Source organism: Triturus cristatus, chromosome 3_2, assembly GCF_964204655.1.
Source record: "Triturus cristatus chromosome 3_2, aTriCri1.1, whole genome shotgun sequence".
Taxonomy (NCBI): domain Eukaryota; kingdom Metazoa; phylum Chordata; class Amphibia; order Caudata; family Salamandridae; genus Triturus; species Triturus cristatus.
This window is the reverse complement of record NC_140584.1, coordinates 171,682,522-171,700,698: the sequence shown is the minus strand read 5'-3', so window position 1 is coordinate 171,700,698 and position 18,177 is coordinate 171,682,522.

The window sequence follows — 18,177 nt, the reverse complement described above, 5'->3', positions numbered from 1 at the left end:
AGTGAAAAGAAAACAAAAGTGAATGCTGCTGTTGTGCATCTCAATAAAACGAGAGCGTAAACCGAGTGCCTATAAAAACTCCGTGCAAAGTGAAATAACGTGCACATTGCTAAACGCGCAAAGTGTTTCAGTTCGTACGAGTATTTACCTTGTACTGAAAATTTCAAGCTGTAAACAAACAGCAGGTGCCGGTTCTCGGTCACGAAATGTGGGTGAGTTTGCTCGGCGAACGGCGCGCGTTTTAAATGAAAAGAAACCGGTGTCAACCGGAAGTGACATGCAAGTAGTACGTCCGCTTGGTCATGTGGAACTAGTGGATATCATCATCGCCATGTTGCAAGTGCTAGTAGATGAACTAAACAGTGACTGAAATGTAAACAAAAGACTGGTTGAGCGTAAAAAATACACACAAATGAACGTGTATAAAAATAGTGTGAGTTGAAACATTGTGGGCATGCACATGCAGCTATACAAAATTTACAGGTAGCAAGCGAATTCCAAGCGGTCATTGAGACCCTTCGGTTTCAGAGAGTCCAGTTTGTAAATCCAGAAGTTTTCGCGTTGTAGCAGAAAGGTGTCATTGTCTCTGCCCTCCATCCTTGATACGGTTTCCAAAACCAGGAATTTCAATTGTGAAATATTGTGTTGTTTCTCTAGGAAATGAGCGGCCACTGCAGATTTTAAATTGCTGGTGCGTATATTGCTTTTGTGCTCCAAAATGCGCGTCTTGATCTTCCTTAATGTTTTCCCAACATAGACCAAGCCGCAGGGGCATTTGAGTAGATAGATGACATTGTTGGTGTCACAAGTAGCATTGACGTGCAATTTAATGGGGGTACCCCTCATCGGATGTGTCACATAGTTGCCCCTGATAATGCAATTACAATTGCTACAGTTTAAACAGGGAACTGTCCCGTGGAATGGTGTGGCTGGTGCAATGATCCTGGGACGGATAAGTTCTTGAATGTTTCTACTCCTGGTATATGCAAACATTGGTGGATTGCTGAAGATGCCATGAAAATCAGTTTCGAACGTCAGTATTGGCCAATGTTTTTTGATTGATTGTTTGAACCTATGGCTCATGGTGGAAAACCTAGAAACCATGACCATACGATTCTTTTCTCCACGTGTTGTGGGTTGTAACAGTCTCTCACGTGGCATGTTTCCCACTTTTGTTATGGCGTTGGTGATGACCTCCTGAGGGTAACCACGGGTGGTAAAACGATGTGCCATGGCTTGAATTTGATCATGTGATTCTGAGTGAGCAGACACAATCCTTTTCACTCGCAGTAACTGTGAAAATGGTAGATGATTCTTCAGAGCCGGTTGATGAAAACTGGTGTAGTGCAGCAAGTTGTTGCGGTCGGTGTTTTTTCTGAACAGGGTGGTGGTGAGTTGATTGTCCCGTATTGTCACTTGAACATCCAAGAATGTAACGGTAGCCTCATGAAAACTGAAGGTGAATTGAATGCGGTCGTTGATCTGATTGAGATTTGTCAAAGCTAACTTAAGAGCATCCAATGAACCGAACCAAAGAACGAAAATATCGTCAATGTACCGCAAAAATAATCGTGCATGTTCCTTCCATGTGTTCAAACTGAGAATGAATTTATTTTCAAATGCATGCATGAATAAATTCGCGTAGGTAGGTGCGGCACAATTGCCCATCGATGTACCGGTGAGCTGTAGAAAGAAGTCGTTATTCCATCTGAAATAGCTTTGATACAGTGTAAAGGTGAGGAGTTCCATCAGGAACACTTGTAAATCAAGATTCAGGTCAGACTGCAGTAGTACTTCTTCAATCGCTTCAATTCCTAAGTCATGAGGAATGGTGGTATAAAGTGACTTGACGTCGATGGTGCACAACCACACTTCTTTGTCATCAGGCAATGTTACCTGATTGATCTTGATTAAAAAATCAGTGGTGTCCTTAACGTATGTGTTCATACGCGAAACAAAAGGTTGTAAGTGTACGTCCAAAAACTTACCAATGGGTTCATGTATGCTGCCCCTCGTGGACACTATTGGCCGTAGTGGGGGATTCATAAGGTCCTTGTGAATTTTGGGTAGCATATGTAAAGTGGGTGTTCTGGGATGTTTGGTCATTAGAAATCTCTTGGTTTTTTCATCAATGGTTCCGTTTTCCACGGCCTTGTCAATGATGGATTGTAGAAGATTGGCAAAACTGACTGTTGGATCCTGAGGTAAGATCATATACGTGTTATCGTCATTCACATGTAGGTCCACTTGAGTTTGATAGAAAGTGGAGTCCATTATAACAAGGGCGCCGCCCTTGTCTGCTTTTTGACAGATAATATTCCGATTGTTAGCCAGCTTATCCAAGATTGCTCGCTCCTTGTTGGTGAGATTCTGAAGTTTGGAACGTTTCTTAAAGTTGAAAGAAAGAATGTCATTTTTCACCAAGTTCTCAAAAAGGTCCAACGTCTTGTGGGAGATTGGTGCTTGAAAAGTACTCTTCGGGCGTAGATGTTTTAGTAATTGAGATTCAGGCTTGTGCTCAGATTGAATGACATTTTCAAAAAAATGTCGCAAACGAAGGTTACGCATGAATTTGAACAAACAGATATCTAATTCCAATTTGTTGGTGTGATATGTTGGTACAAAAGACGTGCCTTTTTGTAGAGTTTTGATTTCGATATCTGTGAGTTGATGTTCAGAGATGTTGATAACTAACTGTTCGGGATTCATGATTTCTTCCCTTTGTTCCTTCGACCTGGCGCTGGTTGAGACTTCGGGCTGGGCATGGTTGATGGGACGTCTTTTGCCTTCGTTACCTTCCTGGTCTGTGCACGACCCGACCATTTTTTGGACGTTACACAAGGCCAGACTCCATGGAAAGTGGGTTCCAATGCATAATATAAAATAACAATAGAACCACAGGTGTTTTAAAACATTCAAAGTTGTATATCATTGTGGACTATGTTTGAAAACAATTCATTTTCAAGGGCGATTTCTCAAAAAAGGCTAATTTTAAGCAGATTCTCTCATTTAAGCTGGGTTTCTTATGAGAAAGGGCGCATCCTGGCTCAGTTTAATCTCTGTTCAATGCACAGCATGAAGTGCATTATAGCCTGGGCCCCTCTGGTATGCAGCATAATCCTTTCTATGCCTGTGTCTGCATGTCCTCATGGTGAACGGGATTACATGGGTTTTGTGGGTTGCAAACCCTGGGGAGGTGGCGTTTGTAATCAATCAATAGATGGACTGTTATTAAAACAAAGCAGCAGAATTTCTAGGTGACTGAAACGTTCTGTAACAAACATGCTTTGCTATTTTCTCTGATTAAGAAAGGCTCTGATACCGTCGTCTTTGGCCTCTGAAAGGAATGGTTTGACTAAATAATTCCTTCTAGAGAATTTAATTTATCTCTTCGTCGGTCAAGGACATAAATATTCGAAAAATATATATATTATCAGGCACATAGATGTGAGATCAGTAAAAGAGGGCTCACTTGTTAGTGATCTTAGTTAAAAAACTAGCCTGTATGGGAATTTTCAAATGAGGATGCTAATTAAGGATGCTGACAGCAAAGATCTATCGACGATATTCAATATCTTCAAAAGGCATAATCGGCTTAATTGTTTTTTTGTAAAAGGAAACCCTCCAGCAAACCAGAGTTAAAAGGCAGTTTTGACACGGCCCAGTTCGACTTCCAGGAATTTCACCATCATTGGCCAGCAAAAGGCACCAATTGTGATAAAAACTTATCGGAACTCAGACATCTCCTATGAAACCTCTGTCCAGAAAATATTAATACAAGTGAAAACCAGACCCGAATCTCAAATATTTCGCCAAGGTTCGGTGATGACGCAGGCTATGATCTGAAGCAAAATTCTGGCAAGATGGCTTTTGGTGAACAAGCACAGAATATGGATGTAATAATGAGTTATTGACTTGTTTCTGTATTAATTGTCAGCATGGTGATGTGCTGTGTACTCAAAGGAGTTACCATTCTCCAAGTAACACTCAGGGAGACTGAAAGCGTCCTCTCCCTTCCCCCTTTAGTTATGGTGGAAAAGCATGCCTCTACTGCAACAGTGATTTGTGCCCACCATTCTGGACCAATGGTTGCTCGATTAGCATAACCTGCCCCAGGTAGTTGCATAAGCAGTACGTGTGGATCTCTTCCACGTCCAGTATCTGCGCTCAGTGTTGTGCTGTGAGGTAATCAACGTGAAGGCTGTGTTGTAGGGATTCTGCGTATGCACAGAACTATGCGCAGGAAACCAGAACCTTAGAGAATTGTGGTGTACCAGAAACTCCCCTCAGAACTAAGAACCCCTTATCCGACTAGCTTAGTGTCACATTCGTTATCTGAGATTTAGCTCGGCGGTCCCAATGTATAGACAACCCAGAACAAGCGACTTAGTTATTCTCAGGAATGGTGGGAACCCGAAATACCCGTTTGCACATATATATCAGTCCACAACAGAATAACTAAGACACAGTAAAGTTTAAAGAATTTATTCATAAACCTCGAGTCCTGTTATAAAGTACTTTGGCTAACATAAGTAGACAAATGGTTAAGATCATTACCATTAACATTGTTACAATACCATAGAATACAAAAGGAGCGATCATATTAATAATGACAGTGGAAAATAACCACCCTCCTTTCTCTAGCAACTAATAAAATATTATTAGACTATTAGAAGGTCTCATAGGCTTGCATAGGGGACCCCATACCGTATAGATCAGCTCAGGTGTGTCACATCACAGGATCAGCTCAGTGTTCTCTGCAACAGCTCTTCTATCGAATGCCCCAACAATATGCTGCGCTGTGATATTAAAGCACAAGACTTTCTGGTATTTGCAGCTACGTGCATGTTGTGACTAAACAGTGGTACGATCACCCTGAACACAATCAGCCGGCACCGTCTAGTGTCCTAGAACAGTTCTTTACTCGATGTACAGACCAAGGGCACTAGCAACTGTTAAGGATGTATAAATAACATTCCCTTGAGACAAGAGCGAGTCTGCATTTCTCAAATTAATAACATGTAACAACAGTGTCGGGTGCAAAGTCAGCAAAAGCAACAAGATGGTTTTCCAACAGCTAACGTGATTAAGCTAACTTAGCACTGTAAATAGGGAGTGGCCGAAAGCCACGTGACATCCCCCTTTGATCGAACCACTGTTTAACCAGGGGCGAGTAAGTCTACAGAACGCAGAGTTCAAGATCAACGATGCAGACTAAAGAGCTTGAAGTGTGAGTTCAGTAAATGAGAGGAAGAAAAAACTTCGAAGAAGAGAGAAAAAAAAATAAAAACACAATCCATCGTTCATAGAGCATTACGATCGTTTGTGTGAAGGTAAAAAATTTACTCCATTGAGCCCGTCATCAGGCAGTCAATTTTGGAAAGTATAAGCAGCATACGCGGCTGCAGCTTCCAGTAGCAAATCATTTGAGTCATCAGCAAAATTGGCTGACATCCAATCCAGCAAAGAAAAAGAACACACGTGTTCCACAGGGAATTGAGCATCAAGCACTCCACGTGGACAAGAAGCAGGCATCTCGATGTAACTGCGTGTCAGGAAGTCAATTGCAGCTTTCTCTATATCCCATAACCCAAGGACTCCTTGCGCCGCACCCAAGGCCATAAACCCGACTCCAGAACAGTCAAACTCATGTACCACTAAGGGATACATCAGTCGATCAAAATCCAGGTCCGGTGACACCAAGTTTGACAGACACATATCCAGAGCCCATTGGAACGGACATTCAAGACAGTGAAAGACAGGCTGTACACAAGTGAAAAACGGGAATCTGAAGGATAATCCATAAGCGACGCTCAAGGTAGCCAGTGGCAAAGTCCCATAAGCTTCCCACATTCGGCTACGCAGATGGAACATGCTGAATCCGTGGTCGAGTAGCGCAAGTCGTGCAGCCATAGCGTAGTGCGCAGACCAACAGCAGTAAGCCAGCAATTAATGCGAGTATCAGAGGAAACCCTCCGAATACACCAGAAAAAATAGAATGAAAAATAGCTGGTATTATACCAAAGATAGACTGGAAAGACGTCACAAGGCCAGAGCCTACAATTTTAAAAAAGTGCACCAGACCAGTCGTAGAAGAAGCATTGAAGATAGTGTGTATTAGTGTGCCAAAATGTAGGGGGAGGTCAGTATTCAAAAGCGCTTGAACTTCCGCGCGAGTGTTTGCAACTTGAAGGAGAAATGTTTCTCGTGACGAAGTCAACGCAACCTCCTTTTGAGACAAGAGAGCCCTTATTCTGCTCATCCTATTGAACTCTGCTTTCAAGGTTGGAATTGTCGGCCAGATGGATATATCAAGCCGGCCTTGCGGGGGTGGGAAAAGCACGTTATTACAGCAAACTACTCGTCGTGAAACTGAAACAATATATGGAATTCCAGCTAACATCCCACAGCAAGCCTCACTATTTAAAAGCAGATAACTACCATTAGCAAGCAGCGTAAATGATGGCGTTATAACTTGTACAGGAATGCCCTTCAACACGCAAGCTAAATTAGGGGCATTCATATTACATGATCCATGTAATTGGATATGTCTACACACTACTGAAAGATCTGGAGCAGTCGTACACTCCTCACCCTTCAAATAAACTTCTTTGCCGTCTCTCTCACATCGATATGTAAATGGGAGAGACCAGACTTCATGCAAAAATGCAGAACCAAGTTTTTCAAATCTGCCTAAGGCATAATGTTTCATGCAAGAACTAAACTTATACATAGAAATTGGTAAAGTTACCATTCCATGTACGAGCCACACTGCATAATCCGACTCAGCAACAGAAAAAGGCAAAGGTTCTAACTTTTCTATATGTAGTAGTGAATATGTAGCATCTTTCATGGACATGAATTGTTGCTTTGCTGACAGATTAAACGGGCGGAATAAAGACGAAACATTCATGTAATCCCATGGTACTTTCCCCGCCTTTAACGTCTGCAAAGTCCAAGCAAATTGCATAATCGATCGTAATTGATTTTGACCATGATACAACACAGACACATCGTCCTGGACAATATTTACAACAGATGAAACAATGTTGTCCAATGTATATATTCTTGAAGATAAGGTATTAATACTATTATCTATTACTGCCAATACTTTTTCCATATTGGCTTGGTCAATAGCACGGAGTCTGGAAGCAGCCTCAATCTGTGACAACTTCCAAACCTCGTTGTAAACAGCATACACCCATCTTTTGGATCTTCCTAATGCGGGACCCTTAACAAAATCATTCAAATCAATGTTGTCATGCAAACGTGACAAGTGAAGTTTAACAGAATCTAATGTGGAATGTTGCAACCATGTCTGACATAATTTACCTACCGAGTAGGTAGTGACAGTATGTGAGGACAGAAAACGTGGGTCTACTCTATCCTGTATGTACCCGGGAATTAACCCAAAAAATCTACGTTGACAGGTATCCGAACTTTTCTGCCATATCAACCAACCTGTAGGGTCTAATGCACTAATATTGAAGATGGAATTGGAAATAAAAGACTGCAACATAGTAAGGGACAGATCTGTGTGATTCTCCCAACCGGGATAAGCTCTCAGATCCGGGATCGAGGGGGAATTTAAGTTTTTAGAGATAGCCAATCCAAAACAGGTTGTCTGAAAAACAGTAGAATTTAAAAACAACATGTGGTTTGGGATCAGGCAGGCACGATGTAAAGCTTCTGTACCTTGTACCTGCCAAGATTTAGTACCCCAAACTGATTTGAGATCAATAGCCTGTTTCCAAACGTCATACCCACCAATTGCCAAATCATCCATGAAGGACTTAGAAAACAACAATTTAGTGTGGGTCAAACGCACCTTTGAAACAGGGTCCTTGTTAAGCTTAAAATAAAAAGAAGCATTATTAGTTACACTAAAATCTGAAAAATATGAAAACTTTGCGATCAATGTTTTTGAACTTCCAATCTTCGGGGCAGGGCAATGTTCCCACTGTGTAAAGTTAACCAAACTACGAAATGTGTTTGCCCTATGGAGAAAATGTGTGCCATAATGTTGATAACAAAATTGCTCTGCATAGTTCTCATTATTCAAATACAAATCCTCAGCATCAAAAGCGGCATAGTATTTTAAATCAGAAAACAGTGTCTCTATAGTTTTAACATCCCAATCATCAGATCGAATGTCTTGCTTCACCACATCACCCATAGAGACACGATATACAGATGGCACATTAATCACTTCCGTGGGGCCATGAATTTGGAATTTAACTGCATCCCATGCTATTCCATCACGAACAGGCCAGGCGGTGATATTAACAAAGGTCAGGTCCCTCTTCATGATGTGCGACGATGAATGTGGGGCCAAAGTTCCATTAATTAATCTAATCGTAGAACGTTCATTCAGGTAGTGTCCATTTATCAACCTAAAAAACACTACCACAAAACCAATGGACATGAACAAAAAAATGCAAATGAGCACCAGCCAGATGTAAATCCAGGGGGGAACCAAAAATTGTCTCTTGAACCAGGCAAAAAATTTAGAAAATTTGGAAGGGGCAGTGGAAGTCAATGATTCAGTTCCAAAGGAAGAATTAGACTGGACAATGTCAGTTGAATGCAAAAGAGGCAATGGGACATCAGTAGGATATGAAAATTCAGCATCATCAGGTAAAGCACCATCCGCAGGTGAAACAGCAGAATCAGAAAGTACTTGCATTTCAATGGCAACCTCAGGTACTACGTCAGATGGTCGCACCACAACAGCACTGCGCATCATTGAAGGGCAAGAAACTGAAGGTGTCAGACTATGAAGTATCGGCCACCCTGTGTAGCTTGACATTGTCAACCGAAATGTACCTGTTGTTTCTGTGACCAGGAAGTGGAGGCAAAACAATTGTGCGGGTACCCTCAACTCCAAGCACCGGCACTTGTGCACGATAAGAGGGTCCAAACTCCTTCTTCTTCTCCACCTTCTCACGGACCAGATCACCAACTCGGGGTAGCCAGCCGACTACCGGAATCTGCAGTTCTTGAAGATAAGGTATTAATACTATTATCTATTACTGCCAATACTTTTTCCATATTGGCTTGGTCAATAGCACGGAGTCTGGAAGCAGCCTCAATCTGTGACAACTTCCAAACCTCGTTGTAAACAGCATACACCCATCTTTTGGATCTTCCTAATGCGGGACCCTTAACAAAATCATTCAAATCAATGTTGTCATGCAAACGTGACAAGTGAAGTTTAACAGAATCTAATGTGGAATGTTGCAACCATGTCTGACATAATTTACCTACCGAGTAGGTAGTGACAGTATGTGAGGACAGAAAACGTGGGTCTACTCTATCCTGTATGTACCCGGGAATTAACCCAAAAAATCTACGTTGACAGGTATCCGAACTTTTCTGCCATATCAACCAACCTGTAGGGTCTAATGCACTAATATTGAAGATGGAATTGGAAATAAAAGACTGCAACATAGTAAGGGACAGATCTGTGTGATTCTCCCAACCGGGATAAGCTCTCAGATCCGGGATCGAGGGGGAATTTAAGTTTTTAGAGATAGCCAATCCAAAACAGGTTGTCTGAAAAACAGTAGAATTTAAAAACAACATGTGGTTTGGGATCAGGCAGGCACGATGTAAAGCTTCTGTACCTTGTACCTGCCAAGATTTAGTACCCCAAACTGATTTGAGATCAATAGCCTGTTTCCAAACGTCATACCCACCAATTGCCAAATCATCCATGAAGGACTTAGAAAACAACAATTTAGTGTGGGTCAAACGCACCTTTGAAACAGGGTCCTTGTTAAGCTTAAAATAAAAAGAAGCATTATTAGTTACACTAAAATCTGAAAAATATGAAAACTTTGCGATCAATGTTTTTGAACTTCCAATCTTCGGGGCAGGGCAATGTTCCCACTGTGTAAAGTTAACCAAACTACGAAATGTGTTTGCCCTATGGAGAAAATGTGTGCCATAATGTTGATAACAAAATTGCTCTGCATAGTTCTCATTATTCAAATACAAATCCTCAGCATCAAAAGCGGCATAGTATTTTAAATCAGAAAACAGTGTCTCTATAGTTTTAACATCCCAATCATCAGATCGAATGTCTTGCTTCACCACATCACCCATAGAGACACGATATACAGATGGCACATTAATCACTTCCGTGGGGCCATGAATTTGGAATTTAACTGCATCCCATGCTATTCCATCACGAACAGGCCAGGCGGTGATATTAACAAAGGTCAGGTCCCTCTTCATGATGTGCGACGATGAATGTGGGGCCAAAGTTCCATTAATTAATCTAATCGTAGAACGTTCATTCAGGTAGTGTCCATTTATCAACCTAAAAAACACTACCACAAAACCAATGGACATGAACAAAAAAATGCAAATGAGCACCAGCCAGATGTAAATCCAGGGGGGAACCAAAAATTGTCTCTTGAACCAGGCAAAAAATTTAGAAAATTTGGAAGGGGCAGTGGAAGTCAATGATTCAGTTCCAAAGGAAGAATTAGACTGGACAATGTCAGTTGAATGCAAAAGAGGCAATGGGACATCAGTAGGATATGAAAATTCAGCATCATCAGGTAAAGCACCATCCGCAGGTGAAACAGCAGAATCAGAAAGTACTTGCATTTCAATGGCAACCTCAGGTACTACGTCAGATGGTCGCACCACAACAGCACTGCGCATCATTGAAGGGCAAGAAACTGAAGGTGTCAGACTATGAAGTATCGGCCACCCTGTGTAGCTTGACATTGTCAACCGAAATGTACCTGTTGTTTCTGTGACCAGGAAGTGGAGGCAAAACAATTGTGCGGGTACCCTCAACTCCAAGCACCGGCACTTGTGCACGATAAGAGGGTCCAAACTCCTTCTTCTTCTCCACCTTCTCACGGACCAGATCACCAACTCGGGGTAGCCAGCCGACTACCGGAATCTGCAGTCCAGCCTCGGTCACAGAAGATACGTGCTCTTTTGCTAGAGTGTCTCTTGTTTCTTGAAGATTCTGTAAAACAGTACAGTGGTCATCTAAGTCAAAAGGCGCGGCCGCCGCCGCCATGTCGAGACCCTCCAGGTCAGGGACAAACATTCGAACTCCGAAGAGCATCATGTACGGGGTCCTCCCACCCAGAGACCTTCTAGGGAGATTATTAAGTGCACGTTGGACGTCATACAAATGGGCTAGCCAGTTTTTGCCAGTACCTAACACCCGGGCCGCCAATGATTGCTTTAGGTCACGGTTCATTCGTTCCACAACACTATTGCCCTCAGGCCGATATGGAGACGAAAATTTGACTTGGACCCCCAAACTTTTCATGGCTTCTTTGTAAGCCTTAGAGGCAAACGCAGGGCCCTGATCAGAGTGAAGGGTGCCACATGCAAAACTCCCTATAAAGACACGCAACGCTTTGATGACAGTCCTGGCGTCAGCACTCCTGTGTGGCCACACCCAAAGAAAACGTGTGCACGAATCTACTGCAACCAAGATATACTTGTACGCAGTGTCGGAGGAAAAAGGACCGCAGTGATCTAAATAAACACACGCTAGTGGTTGATTAGATATATGCAGCTGCGTTTGTGGTGGCCGCGCCACCGTAGATGGCTTTATTTGTTGGCAAATACCACAATTGAGGACATAAGTCCGCGTATGTTTGTACAAACCGTACCACCAATAACGCTGTTGCAACAGTGACACAGTTGCGGACACTCCGGCGTGCGCTGACGCAACACCCTCATGCGCAGCTTGTACCAAAGCAGGCCTGCAGTCCGAATTGGGAATAACCCTATCCCCAACCTCATTAATCCTCACCAACGGGACGTTATCAGGACTTAAGTGATAATGGTATCGAGAAGGGAAACCTCTAGGGAAGTTTGTCCAAGTCTCTGTTGCAGCAATAGCTGCCAAGATGTCATCATCGATCTTAGTTTTGGATCTTGTAACTGCTGCTACTAAGTATGTTGCCACTGCTGTTTTAGCTGCCTCGTCAGCCAAACTGTTACCGACAGCATGGACACCAACTCGTTGGTGACCAAGAGTGTGAATAACACTCACAAGGGGTAGACTGCCTTTTAGTTCAGCCACCCTAGCCCAAAGCGTTTTATGCTTCACTGTGCTACCTTTTGAATCACGAAAACCATTCGTGATCCAAAACATCAGATTGTCGTTGTAAGATTGTACACAATAGTAAGAATCACTCACTATAAGAGTTGTGACTTTATAATCAGCAAACTCCAGTGCAAGCACCAGAGCTCTAAGCTCCGCCAATTGTGCGGTACAATCACCCAAAGTCTGCGTATGCACCGCATCCTGAACGAATTCACCATTCACGAAAGTACCAACCACAATTGCGCAAGCCGCTGAATAAGCGTGCCTTGATCCAGTTGCGGGTTGCGCAGACCCGTCAGTGTAAATTACACAATGGAAGTCCTCCAACGGGCGCAATGTAAGCGGAGCCGGATGAACTAATTCATACTCCAAACTCTCCTGAGTCTGAAGTCCTGCGTCAAAAATGTATTCGACATCAGGTGAGGCTAAGGAGGTTGCCCATTGTATCCACCGTGGATGCAAAGCTTTAGAATTCGGCACACTTGCTTTAGTGACTGCCTCTAGGGCAGGGAATGGTGTTACCACCATCATGCGCTTCCCCTGTGATAGCGCTCTTTCTTTCAGGATTGCCATCTGAACAGCTGTCAAAACCTTTTCGACAGTGGAGAAACGCATTTCAGCCGAAGTATATAAATGAGATTTGTAAGCAATGGGGACTGTGTCGCCTTCATTGTAAGTTAAGTACGTGAACCCCTCAGCACCCGGCACAATTCTAATTACCAGGTTTTTGTGGTTATCACGAGTTTGTAAATATATCGCAGTAAGAAGGTCAGACTGCAAAGAGTGTAATGCAGCTGAATGTTCTGGCAGCCAGCAAGATTTGGTAAAAGTAGGTTGCACCAAGGCATATAATGTCTTGATACGCTGGGCATATTCAGGAATGTAGGTTCGACCGAAATTCAGAAAGCCCAGCAATGATTGCAGTTGTTTCAGTGTCGTAGGGATACGAAGGCGTGCGCATTTCTCAAGGAACTGCGGAGCCAAGCCTCGGCCCTCATTGTTGAGTTCGTACCCCAAGAATAAAACTGTGTACTCGGCAATGTGGGACTTCTTAAAGTTAAACTTGTAACCAAAGTCCGCAAACATACAAATTATGTTGTCCACGCGAGCAAGGTGAGGAAGCAACTCGTCGTCTGTTAAGTAGATGTCATCAACGTACGAGTATGCCTCCGGGTCTACCATCTCTAAGAGAGAGACCACACGGGCAGCAAAAACCCCAGGACTATTTTTATAGCCCATTGGAAGCCTTTTGAACACTTTTTGTTTACCACCCGAAGTAAAAGCGGTCCACTCATAACTATGAGGGGATATGTTATGGCAATAAAAACCATTGGACAAGTCAAGTGTGGTTTTGAACCTTTTTCTCACAAGACTATCAACGAGAGCCGAACTATGGGTATTTTGCACCGCACAATTCCGGCAGTGCGAGTTTAAGTGCCGGTAATCCAAAACTAGGCGGTACGATCCGTCAGGCTTCGTTACAGTGAATAAAGGATTATTCATGGATGACACACACGTTTCAATTACACCCTGATATTCCAATTGTTCAAGGATAGCCGCGACGTGAGACCTAGCCTCACGTCGCATAGGGTATTGGGGTTGTGGCTGGGGGTCGGACCGCAATGGAAAATCGTGGAGGGTAGAACTTTTATCCCACCCCACCTGATTACGATACAACGCAGGTGCAAGCACCCGCGCCCACTCCTCGGCTAACTTCTCAGACTCCTCCTTGGGCACCACGTGTCCAAAAGAAGGAAGAATAACTTCTTCCCCCCTTGGAGCGTTTAGAACGAAAGCCGGGGGCCAATCTTTCTCCGCCAAAAGTATATCATAGGTGGTTGTTAGATTATCCCAAAATACCGCGTTAATTTTGCGTTGTATGTCACCCTCAATATTGAGTACTACGTCAAATAATCTCTCAGGGGGGGCTACGCGAGTATCAGCAGTTTCTACTGTTACATAGATTTTAGCTGCTGTCGCCTCCAGAAATGGACGCAGTGCTCCCCGCACTACTGTAACTTCCGCCGCGCTGTCTAGCAGCGTCAAAGCCCACTTCATGTTCAGAAGCTGTGTCCGCACCATCTGAGGCATACTTCGCTGAGATAGCAGCAACTTTCTTTTTCTGAAACGGAGGACGCGGACGTGCAGAATCCTCCTGCTTGCCTTTTACGTCCGCTTGTCTGGGTTGCTCACGTCCTTGAGCACTCCGGCCTCTCCCACGGTCTCCGCCACCAAAGTGTGAAGCCGCTGATTCCTGTGAAGAACGAGGAGAGCGCTGGTCAGGAACCTGAAACCTATCAGGTGACTTAATACGAGAACGATCACGCAAATCATAAGTGCGTTCAACATATGCCTGAACTGGGGACGCTGGACGAGTCTCCTGTTTCTGTTGCTGTTTATCTTGTTTTTTGGCTCGCCAATTTTGTTTTGGAAAGTTAGGTTTATCGTCTTTTGTAGACGAACTCACTTTAGTGTGCTGTACTACATCAGGAATTTTGATGACGGGTTTCACGCCCAGGGCACTACGTCCAACCATCCTATAGGCTTTTGCAATAACTTTTGCAAACTCCCTCGGCTTATCTTCATCCGCAATAAGTGCCATCATGTTTCCCACTTGAAACTGCATGGCATCTCCTTTGAGATTTCCCATGATCATGGTACATACTACATCGAAGCTGTCGATAAGCCGCATTCCCAATTCAATAGCTGCTTCCGCACCATGGTCCTCCTGGACTTTCTTGATAACGGAAGGTAGTACCGACATAGACGTAGTGCCGAAGCACTTCGAATAGGTCGCGGCAAAGACCTTGCCCCAATTGTCACAATCGACAATGTCTGGGACTAGTTCTTTTGGCAAAGTAATAGTGAGAATCCTGTGTTTATCCACAGGACTAGTGTTAGGAAACACGGCTTCTAGTTGATCGAATTTCTCTGCAAGCCAATAAGGATACTCATCCTTATTCTGGGGGCGCTTGCCAACAACCGCGTTTACCATTACAGGACTGATCACAACCGCATGATGGTGATCAGCCCCGTGTCCCGCAACTGCAGGTGCCCCCACCTGTACAGTGCGCGACACATACTGCACTAACGCCCTATGGACCGTAATCAGGGTAGTGTGTAGTATACGTAAGCTATCCACTCCTACCGTCAGGTAGCGTGGATGAGGTGTATGTCCGGCCAGCACCGGCCAAGTAGCTCCTTCAATAGACAAAGGACCCAGTCTCGCCGGGGTGACCGTGTGGGGGAGGGCGCCATTAAACCAAATAGTGTGCTGCCAGGTTGAGATAGGAATTTCCAAAGCCATATATGGGGTATACCGTAGAGGCACCGGCGTTGCAGTGTATTTGTGGAATGTTTTATCGACATCTTCCACAGCCTCAAAGGTAACCCAAGAGTAAAACAACTCATAAGGGTAAGTAGCACTTGCACTTACGACAAATACCACTGCCATCCCGTCATCAGGCACCCCATACGTCCTCAAATGAGCACGCAGAGACACCCTACTATGAGCGGGAATTTCTACCGCCATAAGGGCTTAGAGAGAAAAAAAATACACCGAGATCTTTAGTAGCACTTGGGCTTATATTATTTTAACCTTTTTTATTATCAAGCTTGAAAGAACCTATAGCCTAAAACCTAGGTAGGTTAAGCCGTCACTCCCGTTATCCGGAAACCAGAGTGAGGGCGTTGTGGACTAATAAAAAGCACTACTAAGGCATCTCAGATATTAAGACCAAACGTTAGGTGCGCCATGTTGTAGGGATTCTGCGTATGCACAGAACTATGCGCAGGAAACCAGAACCTTAGAGAATTGTGGTGTACCAGAAACTCCCCTCAGAACTAAGAACCCCTTATCCGACTAGCTTAGTGTCACATTCGTTATCCGAGATTTAGCTCGGCGGTCCCAATGTATAGACAACCCAGAACAAGCGACTTAGTTATTCTCAGGAATGGTGGGAACCCGAAATACCCGTTTGCACATATTTATCAGTCCACAACAGAATAACTAAGACACAGTAAAGTTTAAAGAATTTATTCATAAACCTCGAGTCCTGTTATAAAGTACTTTGGCTAACATAAGTAGACAAATGGTTAAGATCATTACCATTAACATTGTTACAATACCATAGAATACAAAAGGAGCGATCATATTAATAATGACAGTGGAAAATAACCACCCTCCTTTCTCTAGCAACTAATAAAATATTATTAGACTATTAGAAGGTCTCATAGGCTTGCATAGGGGACCCCATACCGTATAGATCAGCTCAGGTGTGTCACATCACAGGATCAGCTCAGTGTTCTCTGCAACAGCTCTTCTATCGAATGCCCCAACAATATGCTGCGCTGTGATATTAAAGCACAAGACTTTCTGGTATTTGCAGCTACGTGCATGTTGTGACTAAACAGTGGTACGATCACCCTGAACACAATCAGCCGGCACCGTCTAGTGTCCTAGAACAGTTCTTTACTCGATGTACAGACCAAGGGCACTAGCAACTGTTAAGGATGTATAAATAACATTCCCTTGAGACAAGAGCGAGTCTGCATTTCTCAAATTAATAACATGTAACAACAGTGTCGGGTGCAAAGTCAGCAAAAGCAACAAGATGGTTTTCCAACAGCTAACGTGATTAAGCTAACTTAGCACTGTAAATAGGGAGTGGCCGAAAGCCACGTGACAGCTGTAGGAGTGAATGTATGTACTATGGACAGTAGTGGCTGCTACAAGGCTGGACAGTAGTGGCTGCTACAAGGCAGCAGTGGTGGGGCGGGGAGAGGGGGTTTTAAAACAAAGAAAATAAACTTACCTCGCGGAGGCCGCCTCTCATCTGTCCTTCCTGCCACGACGCAGGCAAGAAACAGGAAACACCCAGGAACCCAGACTCCCTTAGCCAATCAAGACGCTGCTGAGCAGCATTGTGATTGGTCGGAGCGCTGTGGTTCAACGCTCAGACAGGACCTGGTGACCTGCGCATGTTCTCTACCCAGGCTGTGCATTTCAACCGGTGGAGCATGTGCAAAGTCCGCATGACTGGCAACCCCAAGAAATCTGGCCAATCCATAATGCTCACTTGCAAAGTGCCACCACTCCTCCCCCTGCAGCCCAGCCCTGTCCATCACCAGAGCTTCAGATCCACAAGGAAAACATTAAAATGATAATAGCATGCTGTTATTATCATTTTAATTTTCATGTGGGCTGATGCTCCTCCGCCTTAGTGGAGGAGCCTCAGCTGATTGCCAGTTGGCATGTAAAGTTGCTGTAACCTATAAATGTTCTGCCATGGAAATGGGACAACCATATAGGTTTAACCCTTTCATTTAGAAGCCTTAATGGTAAACATGTGGTTTTATTGGGCAGTCCGTGGTCTGCTGATGCGTGGGCAGAGGAAGGACGGATAAAGATGTGTGAAGGGTCTAGAGGAATCTGCCAGAGGACAGTAGAATACTAGAAAAGATATATGACGGCGCCCCATGGGAAGTAATGAGACAACACTACAACCAGTAAAAAAGAGTGATAGAAAGGGATTGTGTGAGTGAGAGCCTTTGGGATTAGAGGAGCTTCCTTCAGCAGTTATCAATGAATGAAGGAATGAATGAAAATCTTATAAAGCACACGAATATCCGGAGACGTCCTGGCACTCAGAAGAGAGCATACAAGGGCCAAGTCCTAGGGGATCAGTGGTTAAAGGTTCTTCCTAAACGCTAAGAGCGTGGGTGCAACTTTAACTTCCAGAGGCAGATGGTTCCACAACAAAGCTGTGGTTCTAAAGAAGCTTCCCTCCCCAGGTGACCCGTCTGAAGGGAGCAACATCCAGCAGGTTCGCTGTGCTTGACCGAAGAATTCTGCTAGGGGTATACTGTATCAGATTTGCCTTCAAGTATGCCGGTGCATTTCCATAAAGAGCCTTAAAGGAATTGCGGTGGTGGATCGGAAGCCAGTACAGTTGTCTGATAACGACCCTGGTGGATTGAAATGTAAGAATTTTGAGCGGAAACCGAGCAGCAGCATTTTGGTTGGTTTGAAGTTTTCTAAGTGAGCCTTTAGAGAGGCTGGTGTAGAGATTGTTGCAGTAATCCAA